The sequence below is a fragment of the Rhincodon typus genome, chromosome 1 (assembly GCF_021869965.1).
Source record: "Rhincodon typus isolate 14 chromosome 1, sRhiTyp1.1, whole genome shotgun sequence".
Classification (NCBI taxonomy): Eukaryota; Metazoa; Chordata; class Chondrichthyes; order Orectolobiformes; family Rhincodontidae; genus Rhincodon; species Rhincodon typus.
The window spans coordinates 106,240,576-106,252,839 of NC_063332.1; the positions used below are offsets into that span (position 1 = coordinate 106,240,576).

Sequence of the window (12,264 nt, forward strand, 5' to 3'; positions counted from 1 at the left end):
TTTCCCCCCCCCCCCCCCCCCAAGGATAATACTAAAATAGGTTGGGTTGTGCATGAGCTGACGTCAGTTCTGTTGAAATTGGGATGTCTGGCTTTTGTAGTAGGAACAGACAATAGAATGGCCAGGTAGTTACAGTAGAGAGTCACTTCAGAAAAGAGCAGTCATGGAAATGTTGTCTACGCATGTGATAAATGAGGAGTCAGCTGTGTACCACCGTCTGTAATCTAGGACGGTTGTTGCCATGGCAGCGTCAAGTGGCATTTAGTGGTAATGCATGACTAACCTCATTTAACAGGCTAGTTTGTGTGAGATTGCTCAGCACGGCGAAGCATTAGAGTATGTTACAAGACTTTATCTTTTATTTTCTTCCCCCTGCCCCCAACCCCTCAAACTGCATGTTTACAAAGAACGTGGGCTAGCTTTTAATATTAAGGACCTTTTTTGAGGAATCCTTTTCCTGGATCTGTTTGTAGTTTTGACTCGTTTTCATTCAAGCAGAGCACTTTTGATGATGTCGTTTTACATGCAATATTGGTATGTAGCTCGGCTTAATTTTTAAAATAAACCTGTAAATTTGGAACAAAGTACAACTGGTAGTGAAATTTTGAAGGCACTGCTTCTACAACTGAATTATTGCTCAGCTTTAAGTTTGTTTTAACCACTTCGTGTGTTAACTTAAGATTTGGAATTTTTATTAGAAATCTGCAGGATCAGAAATATCTAGTTAAGTAATTTTTGTGTCTTTATTATAGCAAGGGTTTTGAAGCATTTAATGTTTAATAATGCTGAAGTTTTTTTGCACTCGACAATCCTGTACTTCATTTGAAAAGCTTATGAAAATAATACCATTTGGGTATTGGAACTCTTGTGTTTTAATAAGAAATTTGTTCCCTTAACTTATTATACTTATTGATAGGTTAGAAGATGAATTGTGTACTGTCTCTGATCGAACCTTGCACTGCCTAGATTCTGTAATCCAAAGTTAAAATGGCCTCTTATTCGTGTTAAGAAATGTTATCCAATTGCAGGGAATAGTTTTAGACCTGAGGTTATTTCTGTTAATGCCACAGTCGAGACTTTTTTCTTTTATTCTGAGGCTTGTCAGTTAAAATGAAACTAATTATGTATCCATTGTGCTACAAAATGAAAAACACCCAAGTTCAATTTGTTGATTGATTTTTTTTTTAAGTAAAATCCAAAAGTGACACCCAGAAAACAACATTAATATTTCAGCCATTCGATCTGTGCTGCAAAGCTACAGAGATCTCTTCTACAGGGCGAAGTGGAGGGCAGCAGAAAGGGGGTTTGACCTAGGCGTAATTGGATGATGAATGTCACAGATCTGTTGCAAATGAGCTACAGTGGATGTTTGAAGATGTCACAAGAAAGACGAGCATGACGTTCCATGACAGCCGATTTTCCCCAGTATGGATGGTGAAAAACAAAATAGAGAACAAGGGAAGAACTGAGAGATATTTAATGTGGCTGTGCATTAAAGTGCTTCTTTTTATACTGCATCAAAAATGCCTGACCAAATTTCTGAGTAACAGCAATTCTGCATCATGCTGAAATTTTAAAAGTATTTTCTGCTACACTTATATTGTGTGATTAGTTACATTAACAATACTCATCCCATAAAGATGTACTTCCTATGGCACTGTAGGTATAATTGGCTGGCTTATATTTCTACTGGCAACCACCCAACACCACAATCAAATAGCCATTTTTAGTTTGAGGCTTGACATTGACATTGCACAATTGTTTGGGGAGGACAAGGAAAAAGCGTTCAAGCCAAAGCAAAACCAGAAATATTTGACCTAGTTCTGCAATTGCTTCTTGCGTAAAACATTTAAGTTAAAACAATTTCAATGTGTAAGTCTATGTACATTTAGTTGAAAGGTGACAATATTTTTGTGCTTTGTAGGTGGGAATATCACTTTTTCCTTCTATCACCTTTCATTAAAGTTACAAGCTGCTTTCGTGTTGCATAATATTTTGACTTGTCTTTGTAATACAATATGAATTGTCAGCACATTACCCATCGCCTGATAATCCAGCCAAATGGTGTTCAGTCATCCATTCCAGGGCACCATCTTAAAGCAACTGTTCATGTATCTAATTTGAAACTGCTTAGATAAACACTTAATGTTAAATGTTGACAAAGCCAAAATACATGATTTCAAAGCAAGACATGAGGACAAGCTTCTTCAACATTGTGCTAGCCAATCTTGCATTACATGACACACAGCAAGTCAAAGAATACCTAGAATCCCTCTGAACTGCCTTTCAGCAGCTGTTTGACTTTTATTAATTTTTTTCTTCCTGTAACTTTCTATTGAGATCCCAGAGCAGGCAAAAGGGCCACCAACATTTGCTTTTGATGGGGTCAATGGAATGGATGTAGCCTTCTGCTGTAGCTTTCCCATCTATCTCAAATCACTCATGCACACTCAAATCCCATTTTATGTCCTATTAAACTTAAACTCCACCCATCCCCCCCCCTTTTTGTTCCTCTTCCCCCTCCTGTCCCTGTCTAAATATGCCCACTGTTTTTACTCTGGTCATTCTTCTATTCTCCCTCTGTCTTCCTACTTCCACTCCTAAGCATTAGGCTTTTTCTTGTTTCTCTCTTTAAACTGTACATGTGAATTATAGGTGAGTATCCCAACAGTGTCTCTGCCCGCTACTGCAGAATCCTGAAGATAAGGCATGCCAGATTCTGCCGTCCAATTTCAGCTCAGGACATGAGTTATTGACTGAGAAATGTTTCAACCAGTTTGCTTAAAATGTTTTGCATAAGCTGTGCAAATTTTTGTAGACAGTTTCCTTTTGTACATGTAATCACTGGGTCTTAAAATGGGGAAAAGTTGATTCTGAAGCAATAACAAGAACAACAATGGCATGTAAGATTTTGCAGACAAGAAATTAATTCAGAGATAAGATTTTTAATGAGAACTTCTTAAGAAGAAGATAATTCATTGGAGGCAGTTCAGAGAAGGTCCACTAGGGTAATCCCTGGTGTGGAGGAATTGCCTTATGAGCAAGGTTTGAACAGGTAAGGACTCACTGGAGTTTGAGAATGAGCTGATCTAATTGGAACACACAGGATTCTTTAAGGCTTGACAGGGTAAATACAGAAAGGATATTTCTTTTCATGGGAGAGCCTAAGACCAGAGGGTGTAGTCTCAGAATCAAGAGTGCCAATTTAAGACTGATGAGGAATTTTGTCTGAGGTTTGAGAGTCTTAGAAACTTGCCACTGAGAGCAAGTGCGGACAGAGTCCATGTGTATGTTTAAGACTGAGATCCTTGATCAGTAGGGAAATCCAGGGTTAAGGAAAAGGGCAGGAAAGTAAACGTGAGGAATGTCAAATCAGCCATGATCCTGTTGAATGGTGGAGCAGGCTTGAAGGGCAGAGTAGCCTTCCCCTGTTCCTATTTCTTATGGTCTAAGTCAAGTCTTGGTTTGTTCGAGGTGGAGCAATGCCAAACAAGCCACTGAATATTATAGATAACAAGGTGGAGAGCTGGATGAACACAGCAGGCCAAGCAGCATCAGAGGAGCAGGAAAGCTGACGTTTTGGGTCTGGACCCTTCTTCAGAAATGGGGGAGGGGAAGGGGATTCTGAAATAAATAGGGAGAGAGGGGGAGGTGGATAGAAGATGGATAAAGGAGCAGATAGATGGAGAGGAGACGAACAGGTCAAGGCGGTGGGGATGGAGCCAGTAAAGGGGAGTATAGGTGGGGAGTTAGGATGGGGGTTGGTCAGTCAAGGGAAGACGGACAGGCCAAGGAGGCGGAGATGGGGCTGGTAGGTAGGAGGTGGGGGTGGGGGTTGAGGTGGGAGAAAGGATGGACAGGTCAGGGAGGTGGGGACGAGCTGGGCTGGTCTTGGGATGTGGTTGGGGGCGGAGAGATATTGAAGCTTGTGAAGTCCAAATTGAGACCATTGGGCTACAGGGTTACCAAGTGAGATATGAGGTGCTGTTCTTGCAACCTTCGGATGGCATCGTTGTGGCACTGGAGGAGGCCCAGGATGGACATGTTGTCCAAGGATTGGGAGGGAGAGTTGAAGTGGTTCGCGAATGGGTGGTGTAGTTGTTTATTGTGAACCGAGCGTAGGTGTTCCACAAAGCCGTCTCCAAGCCTCCGCTTGGTTTCCCTGATGTAGATGAGGCCACATCAGGAACAGCAGACACAATATACCACATTAGCAGATGTGCAGGTGAACATCTGTTTGATGTGGAAGGTTTGCTTGGGGCCTGGGATGGGGGTGAGGGGGAAGGTGTAGGGGCAGGTGTAGCACTTCCTGCGGTTGCAGGGAAAAGTGCCAGGGATGGTGGGGCTAATGGGGCTAGTGGGGAGTGTGGAGCGGACAAGGGAGTCATGGAGAGAGCGGTCCCTCTGGAAGGCAGATAAGGGTGGGGAAGGAAAAATGTCTTTGGTAGTGGGGTCAGATTGCAGGTGGCAGAAGTGGTGGAGGCTGATGCATTGGTTCCGGAGGTTGGTGGGGTGGTACGTGGGGGTGAGGGGGATTCTGTTTTCGTCATTATTGCAGAGAGGGATGAGTTGTGGGAAACGCGAGTGATGCAGTCGAGGGCGATTTTCGACCACTGTGGAGGGGAAGTTGTGGTCCTTGAAAAACGAGGGCACCTGGGATGTCCGGGAGTGGAATGCCTCATCTCGGGAGCAGATGTGGCGGAGGCGAAGGAATAGGAGGTGGCATTTTTGCAGGAAGGTGGGTGAGAGGTGGTGTATTCCAGGTAGCTGTGGGAGTCGGTAGGCTTGAAATAGATATTGGTTTCCAGGTGGTTGCCAGAGATGGAAACAGAGGTCCAGGAGAGAGAGAGGTATCAGAGGTGGTCCAGGTGAACTTAAGGTTGGAGTGGAAGGTGTTAGTAAAGTGGATGAACTGTTCGAGCTCCTTGTGGGAGCACGAGGCGACGCCGATACAGTCATCGATATAACGGAGGATGAGGTGAGGGATGGGACCAGTGTAGCTTTGGAAGAGGGATTGTTCCACGTAACCTACAAAGAGGCAGGCATAGCTTGGGCCTGTGCGGGTACCCATGGCCACCCCCTTTGTCGGAAGTGGGAGGAATTGAAGAAGAAATTGTTAAGGTTGCGGATGAGTTCAGCTAAGCGGACAAGGGTGTCCATGGAGGGGAACTGGTCAGGCCTGTGGAACAGGAAGAAGCGGAGGGCCTTTAGGCCATCTGCATGGGGAATGCAAGTATATAGGGACTGGATGTCCATGGTGAAGGTGAGGTGTTGGGGACCAGGGAATCGGAAGTTTTGGAGGAGGTGGAGGGCATGGGTGGTGTTGCAGACATAGGTGGGGAGTTCCTGGACTGGGGGGAGAAAATGGAGTTGAGATAAGTGGCGATAAGTTCGGTGGGGCAGGAGCAGGTAGAGACAATGGGTCGACCAGGGCAGTCTGGTTTGTGGATTTTGGGAAGGAGATAGAAACGGGCGGTGCAGCGTTGGGGAACGATGAGTTTGGAGGCTGTGGGTGGGAGGTCACTTGAGGTGATGAGGTTGTGGATGGTCTGGGACATGATGTTTTGGTGGTCGGGGGTGGGGTTATGTTCAAGGGGGTGGTAGGAGGAGGTGTCGGAGAGTTGGCGCCTGGCCTCAGCAACGTTATCACTGAATATTAGAGTGTTTCAAAATGCCTGTCATGCAGATCACAAAACCACCCAACTTTGAATGATTTTTGATTAGACCAATGGTTTTGCTTTGGTAATTTAGTGCTGGTTTAGTTACATTGCTTGGGAATATCCTAATTTATGCTGCAGAATTTGGATCAGTTAATTCAGCAGAACATTGCCATCTAAATCTGTTCAGTTTTATGTCTTCATCTCGCATGCAGTTAGTGAATAACTTTGGGTATTGATCTAATTCATGCCTACCTTTTTGGTGGAACGAAGTTCTGACTTTCAATGCTTGAGAGACAGTTTTAGTGGAGGTGGGGAAGAGCTCTTAATTCTGTGGCTTTTCCACATAGATCAGCAAATCCATCATTTGACACTGTATTCTTATCTGTTTAATGGTCTTGGCTGAACTATGGATCCTCTGCTTAGAGAATTCAAATTGAGCTCATATTTTTGCTGCGAATCACTATTTAGTGAATTCTCTACTGGAAATATCTTAGCAATTTTGGGTGAGGGCAGACTTGAGCTTTGGTTGTGGTGTCTCTTGATGCCCTACTGTTGTGCAAATTTCAGGGATTTCATGAATAGTTTAAGATGTGGAGGTGGGAAAGCTGATTTTGATTCAAAAGCAGGGTGCTATGCATGCTCAGGTCTTGGGAAGTAAAATGGAATATGGTGGAGACACTGAGCAGGTCAGGAAACTTGTGAAAAAAGAATTAGTTGAAATTTTTGGTCAACTGCCTTTCATCAAAATTAAGCACCATTAACTAACTGTATTCTCCCTTCCAAGATACTGAGGGACCTGAGTGGTTCAGAATTTCCTCCTTTTTAGTTCTGTTTTGATTTGCTGTCTTTGCATTGCTAAACTCAGCCAGAACACTGGCAGAGTTACTATAATTGACCCAATAATTGTACCTCAGGGCTAAGGAGAGAAAATCATTTAGACTGATCAGCTATCTGGTGATCCCGTGGGTATTCTGAATTGACCAGGAAAGAGTTGATAGTTTTGCTTATGAGATCAAATTTCCTGCACTCATTGTGATTTGGTTTAGACATGAATATTATTGAATCACAATTGAGAATTACTGAGAGGGGGTGGGTTGAGGAAAGACACATTTTGTCAGTTCTTGTCTTGCACTCATTTGGACAATTCATAAGAAATCCCAATACAGGGAAAGCCACATTTATATTGTACAAGAGGAAGCAAACTAATCATCACTCTACTCTAGTGAAAAGACAGAAAGCTTTGATAAAATGTGTTTTTCAGCAATACTGTAGTTCTGTATGACCAAATGGGTAATCACAGAATTGTTACAGCGCAGAATGAAGTCATTCAGCTGTTCTGTCTGTACAGGCTTTTAAAGTATAATGATAATAATAATGGCCAAACGGGCTAGTTCACAGATTCAGCAAGGTCAGAAATCACATGACACCAGGTTATAGTCCAACAGGTTTATTTGAAAACCCAGCCTCTGGAGAGAAAGGGCTAAGGAGAGAAAAACATTTTAGAATGCTCAGCTATCTGGTGAAGGGGCTACGCTCTGAAAGCTTGTGTTTCCAAATGAACCTGTTGGACTATAACCTGGTGTCATGTGATTTCTGACCTTTTCCACCCCAGTCCAACATAAGCAACTCCACATCACAGATTCAGCAACGTCTGGAAATGAGCTGTAATGTCACAAATTCTCTTCAGTAGAGGAGCTAAAGTTTGTGGTGATTGATTTGGGGATTGGAGGAGGTTTGCAAATTGGAAGAGTTCCTTTATTTCATTCCATGTTTAACCAGCAGTAACTACTGTTGTTGTTGGCTTTGATGCTTTGGTTATTTTTAGTATGGCAAATTTCCTGGCCTCTACATTGCCTTAAATCTCTCAACTCCTACATCTCCTTCCGTGCTAAAGTTGGCTTCAACAAACTTGTTTGACATAACAAAAATACAGCCACCTTGCCCACAACAGCAACAATGAGGCAGAAGTTTGTAATACTGCTGTCTATCTGAGAAGGTTCTTCCATTGCTGCACAGTTTTTGTGGGTAAAATACTGTCTTCCGATTAGATACAACTTGTATAGCATAGCACTGTTCAGAATTTCATTCTATGTTTCTACTACCCTACATATTTTCCTCCCCCATATATTTTCACTATATCAGCTTTTTACGTTTCCCTTCAGAACTTCCAAACAACAGAATACCACCTTTGTTTCTTTTACAATGTGTACAGCCTTTTATCAAAAAGAATCTTCTGATGTCCCTATTATTCTTCTATGGTCTGGTACTTTACACTGGCCATAAATCTTAAACTTGGCATCTTAATCATATCAATTAACTAGAGAAGCTATTTTTGTTGGGAACAAGTTGAGGGATTGCGGTTAACCTTTGCACCCCTGTGATATCATGCGTACGGTGGTTGGTGGGGCACTAAGTTATCAATTGAGTTTCCCAACTCATTGCTAGGCAGTGGCTCTGGCAAAAGGTGGGAGTTGTTGGGTACGGATATGATTGTACACTGCCTGCACTTAAAGCAGCTTGTGTAAGATGGTGTCTTAGGAAAGATACCAGAGTGATGCTCCCACTCTAAACCTAACCCTCAAGAATTCTGCCTTGAGTATGTGTGAAAACTTGAGTTAGGGAAACATTAGATACAGTGATCTCCTAAGTGGGGGGAATATTCCCTCCGATGTTAGATGTTATGCACTTATATAACTTAGAGGCACTATAGTACCACATTTCCATAGTTGCTGCTTGCCCAGAATTATGGACACTATCTGGTTTTGCTTTGTGCCTTTATCATGCTTGGGAACAGCAAGAGTATCTCTCTTTTATTAAAGTAATTGCATTTGTCATCCATTGAACTGTTGTAATGCTAGAATTCACTCTCTTAGTTTCCTAGGCACCACTGTTTTTCTATAAGATTTGAATTATGCCCTTATAAATAAACTAAATAAATAGCTTTACTAAAAATGAGTTTCTGGGTGCCTGGCTGCTGAAGATGTGCTTCAGTGTCAGTAGTGAGGAAATATGAGAAGCTTGTGCCCACTGTTATCCAGAACTGATGATGTAATTAATCAGAGGAGAATAGAGAAAAGATCTTGGTTTCTGACTTCATTAGAGAAGCCTGTTAAGCTGCTTTTGTTTTTACAAGGAGTCAAATGATGGATAAGTAGTTGTGCCAAACACATGGGGCTCAGCTAGATAGTATCTCCATTTAAATTTTATTCAGTAGGCATGAAGAGCTACTTGATGAAATACTTCTTTACAACACTGATTCCTGAAAATTCTTCCACTTCTTTGCTCCCTGCCTACATCCTTTGTATAAAAAAATCTTGGATGGTGGATGTCCTTTTCCCCTTCCCACAAGTTGTCTGCTTTGACTTTCACCATAGCATCGATTTGATTATATTTATATGTGTAACTTATGCTTGTCCACCATGCTCAACATGTCAAACTGTAAACACCGGGCTCGTTCTATATGGTCAATAAAAGGAATGCTGTGCTTTATTAATTTGTCTTTAGCAATAAAACTTACCATAGCAATATTTTAAGTGTACATTGCTCTTTCTGCATCAAAATTAATGTTGCTTTAATTGTCAACATTGAGTATTTGTTCTGTTTTTTGATCTTTGTAGATTGAAAAGCAGCACTACAGATAATTTCTCCATTAGTAAGTTGCAGATTTTGATAGAACTGGAATGTACAGTTCTCAGCAAGTGTTGTATGACCATAAGATGTAGGAGCAGTAGTACGCCATTCAAGCCCATTGGCTCTGTTCCACCATTGAATGAGATCGTGATTGATCTAAACATCCTCAATTCTGCTTAGCTATCTTTTCCACATAAGCTTTGATTCCCTTACTGAACCTTGAATATACTTAATGACCAGTCTCGACAGCCCTCTGCAGTAATGAATTTCACAGATTTACTAAGCTCTGACAGAAATTCCTCCTCATATCTGTCTTATATGTGCGACTTCTTTTTCTGAGATTATGCTCTCTGGTCCTAGACTCTCCCACAGGTGGAAACAGCCTTTCTGTTTCTACCCTGTCAAGTCCTCTAAGAACAATATTTGTTTCAATGAAGTTGCTGTTCATACTTCTAACTCCAAGTATAGGCTCAATCTAGTTAACCTCTTTTTAGAAGACAGACTCTTCATACCTGGTATCAGCATAATGAAAGCTCTTGGGCTGTCTTCAATATCAGTATATCTTTCCCTGGATAAGGACCCAATTCTTCACAGTATTCCAGTTGTTGTCTGACTAGTGCCCTGTGTAGTTTTAGCAAAAATTCCCTACTTCTATATTCGGTTTTCATTGAAATGTTCCATTTGCATTCCCTATTACCTGCTGAACTTGATTGCTAGCTTTGTGCAATTCATGGATGATGATTCCTAAAACCCTTTGTTCTCGAGTTTACTGCCATCTTTCTCCATTTAAATAATATTTGGTTTCTCTATTCTTCCTGCCAAGGTGCATAACTACTTCACATTTACCCACATCATTATATTCCACCTTTTCAAGTTTTTGCCCCTTCACTTGAACTTGTTTATATCCCTCTGCGGAATCTTTGTGTCAACCTCACCACCTGCTGTCTCAATTATGTCTTCAGCTGGATATATTCACTTTCCGTTATCCAAGTTATTAATATGTGTATCGTAAATTATGTGGTTCCAGCAGTGATCCCTGTGGCACTTCACTTGTTGCATTCTGAAAATGCTCCTTAACCTAGCTCTGCCTTCTATTAGTTAGCCAATCCTCTGTCCATGCTGATATGCTAACTCCAGCACCATGGGCTACTATCTTCATAAGTAGCCTAATGTACCTTATCAAAAATATGCTGAAAATTCAAATACAAATGCATTATATCTACTGCTTCCCCTTTATCTATCCTGCTTGTTACCACCACAAAGAATTACAGTAAATTTTGTCAGACATGATTTCCCACTCATGAAGCCATATTGTCTGTTAGATCATATGTTGTGTATTTGTAAATGCTTTGCCATTGCATCCTTTTATTAGATTCTTAGCTTAATGTCTACTATTTAGGAAAATGTTAACGAGTATAGTTACTTGTTTTCTGTCTCCTTCCTGGTTTAAATAGAGGTGTAAGTTTGGCTGTCAGTTTTTCAATCCTCTGGGACTTTTCCAGAATCGAAGGATTCCTGGAAGATTACTTCTTCCTGTGCATCCACCATGTCTGTTGTTACTTCCTTTAATATCCTGGGGTGCATCCCATCAGGTTAAGGGGATTGATTTTGGTTTTTAGCCCTATTAGTTTTCCTAACTCTCTTTTTATTCTGCAGTGATGGTTATTATGTTTATTTCCACACCTCCCTTTGCCCCTTTGATTATTTGTAATTTTGGAATGCTATTAATTCCTTCCATTGTGAAGACTTATGCAAAGTATTTATTCAATCACCTTAGCCATTTCTTGGTTTCCCCACTAATTATTTCCACAGCCTTGTGACTTGAGTAAATGGCAGCTGGTAACAAAACCATAGATCTAACAATAGGTCTGATCTGAGTTCTGTACTACATATACAGTATGTTGAGATATATGTATGCTTATAGTGCAAATATTGCATGTACTATTTTATAGTTTTTTGTTCTACATTATTCTACTGTGTTAAATGTATTATAAGTAAGCTGTTTTGAATGACTTTATATAAGGCTATCAGCTGACCAAACTGATAGTGTCTGACCAGTTTCTGTTCCACTCTGGTTTCCTTTCATTCCAGTTCTACTTTTATTGGATTAGCATATTGTCACAGATTGTGCATAGAAACTGAAGAGTATAAAAAATATTTAAATTTGTGTTGTACCTGACCATATCACTGCCAAAGCACTTCATGAACTTTCAGTTACTTTTAATTACGATCTTTCCTAGCTGAATGACAAAGCCATTTGTGCGTTGCATTGTGTCACAGATGGTGTTTGGGTCACCTGTTTCTTTGTGTATTTGATGGTCACAACAGAGATAATTGTGATGTGCACGGAGATTAATCCTGTTGATGTTATTCTGCTCATACCTTTTTAGGTCTCATGTCAGCAGCAATTTTTTAATGTACTTCAATTTTGTAAAATTACCGTGCTTTATAATAAATGTAGTATATCTGCAATGTATCAGGACTTTACAAACATCCAGTGAGCGAGCAAGCAATAATCATAGACCACTCTAATGACACACAATTGTGTAGTAGTGATCCCATTTTCAATCTGTCATTTTCAACGCCTTGAGCAATGTAATGAAGACACCTTCCTCGTGTGCTAAGAGGAGTTAAGTACTTTTCCTGAATGATCCTCTGTCTGTAAGCAACCACTGTTCCTTGAGCTTCTAGCTCCTTCTCCAGTGCCACTGAAAAATTTGCCGATTCTGCTGCTAGTTCCTTCCCCAGCCGTGCACTGTTGATGTTCAAAATACTTTCTGCTCCACTGACTTCCACTTTCCCATTGGCTGTTTATCCTCTGTATGCTGGCAGCATTTTGTGAATGTTTTGAAGCATGTATGCAATACTCTAGAAAATCAACAGTTCCATGACTCCCAATACTTTTGTATGGGATAGGTCTGTTTAAATATCAGAGATAGTAGGAACTGCCGATTTCTGGAGAATCTGAGATAAC

At 41.1% G+C, this 12,264-nt stretch overlaps 1 protein-coding gene across 1 annotated transcript in view; it reads left to right on the forward strand.

The window, feature by feature from the left end:
- LOC109918418 (AF4/FMR2 family member 1-like) overlaps positions 1 to 12,264 on the forward strand; it is a 167,067-nt gene that overhangs the window by 46,873 nt on the left and 107,930 nt on the right. The window lies entirely within an intron of this gene.